We start from the raw sequence: 2,432 nt of genomic DNA on the forward strand, positions 1-2,432 counted from the left end.
TCCCAACATTCTCAGATCAGGTTACAGATATAATTGCTGCATGCTCTTCATTCTTCCCCTGAATGTACTGCCAAATAAACAAAGGAGAATTATCTCTTCCAGAAACTGGAACAGATAAGGAGAAGGCATAGAACAACCAGGAGGTGAAGGCATTGGGCATAAGAGGGGATGATTCTGCAGCATTCACTGTCAGAGAACTCTTCTCCAGTCCCCCAAAATCTCAGTAGCAGGAAAGATTCTCTCCTATCCAATTCTCACAAGAATCACCGCTAGGAGAGGATATGGTTACTTCCTACTCTACACTTAAACGAATAGGAACTAGGCATCTGATTTCATTGGTATATGGAAATCTAAGAAGAGAAAATTCCCTCTTCTAATGCAGCTTCTCTGTCTTAGAGACTTGCTTGGGACACTGAGTGGATATTTGACCAGGTCATGAAGCTAGGCTGGATCAGAAATGGACTTGAACACAGGTCTTTCAGACTCTGGACCCAACTCTCTATCCACAACCCAATCTTGCTCCTCAGACTTTAAAAGGGAAACTCATGGTTTATCCCTAAAATACATCTTGGGACATAGAGGGAAGAGGGAGGGAGAGAGAGACCGAAATTGGACACAATCACATTACACAGAGTTAAACCTGAATGCAAGGTTTAACCTAAATGCATTTAAACTTAAAATGTATCAGAAATGATTAAGTAGACTAAGGTCTTATTGAGTTAGCATCATCAGGAAATGTGGTACACATAAATTTACACCTAAGTGGAAACCCTCAGCCTGTCATTTAGAGACAACCACCATCTGGCTCCAACCTTTCCAGACCTAGTTCATGTTATTCCACTTTTATGCATTCCTCTCTTGCTTTCTCCAAGGCTTGGCTCATGGTACCTCCCTCATCCTGGGAGCCTTCCCTGATCCCTTCAGCTGTTAATGCTCCCTCCTTACTCAAATTATCTTGTGTTGACTTGTCTGTGTATATGCTGTATGCCCCCAATAATAATAACTAATATTTATATGGCCCTTGAGGGTCTATAGGGTATATCTGGGATCAATTAGAAAATCCTCTGCTGTTCAAAGTTCTTTACAAGCTAGACCTCCTACCTTTCTAGTCTTTTTCTACCTTACTCACCCACAAGTACTCCTTGATCAAGTGACCATGGATTCCTTTCAATTCCTCTAATAAAATACACCATCTCTAGACTCCAGGCATTTGCACTGGCTGTCCCTCATGCTAGGGATGTGCTTCCTCCTCATCTCTGCCTCCTGGCTTCTCTGGTTTCCTTCAAGGCCCAGCTAAAATCCCACCTTCTACAAGAAGCCTTTCCTGATTGCCCTTCATGTCAGTGCCTTCTCTCTGTTGAATATCTCCAACTTATTTTGTCTATAGTTTGTTTATACATAGTTGTTTGCATGTTATCTCTGCAAATGGACCATGAGCTTCTTGAGAACAAGAACTGTCATGCCTTTCTTCATTTCCACAGTCCTTAGCAGAGTACCTGGCCTAACACAGTTGCTTAATAAATGCTTGTTGACTGACTGGCTGCCATTTTCTCATCTGAATCTGTGAGGTGAGTATCATGGTTATTATTGTTCTTGTTTTATAGAAGATGAAACTAATGCTTAAAGAATCTAAGTTACTTGAAGAATTAATGAAGGAATTTGAACCCAAGAGCAGTGGATAGAGCCACTGGCCTGGAATGAGGAGGACTCATCTTCCTGAATTCAAATCTGACTTCAGACACTTACTAGCCGTGTGACTCTGAAAAATCATTTAACCCCAATTGCCTCAGTTTTCTCGTCCGTAAAATGAGCTGTAGAAGGCAATGGCAAACCACTCCAGCATCTTTGCCAAGAAAACTCCAAATGGGATCACATAGAGTCAGACACAACTGAAAAATGAGAAACTTCCTCCCTTCAAATATAGTACTTTATCTGCTATATAACACTACCTCTCAAAAGAAGGAAGGCTCCTTGTGAGGGGTACTGTTTCGTTTTTCTTTTTTGTATCACTAGCACTTTGCACATAGTAGGTACTTAATGAATATTTATCAAGTTGAATCTGATAAATGAATTATCCAAGTTCTTGAATTACTCGTGTGCCTTTTTTAAAAACTTTAACAAATTTATGGAAATTTTTCTGAAATATATGTTAGAGTTTCATACCTCCTCAAAAAAAAGATTTTTTCATGAATAAATCAAGAATTCAAAGTTGAAAAACAATATTACTCTAAAAATTCTATCCAAGAATAGCTCCAATGCAGGGGGGAAATGAAAAAAAAACTCTGGCATCAAATAAAAATTTCCGAGTAAGCATCTATGAAATTGTAATGGATATAGGTGCTCAATATCTGCAGGATTGATTTAAAATGCATTTCTATCTAGCTACCAGAATCTGGAGCCAAGAAACTTTCATTGCATATAACCAATTTAGA

This window comes from Trichosurus vulpecula, chromosome 6 (genome assembly GCF_011100635.1).
Source record: "Trichosurus vulpecula isolate mTriVul1 chromosome 6, mTriVul1.pri, whole genome shotgun sequence".
NCBI lineage: Eukaryota > Metazoa > Chordata > Mammalia > Diprotodontia > Phalangeridae > Trichosurus > Trichosurus vulpecula.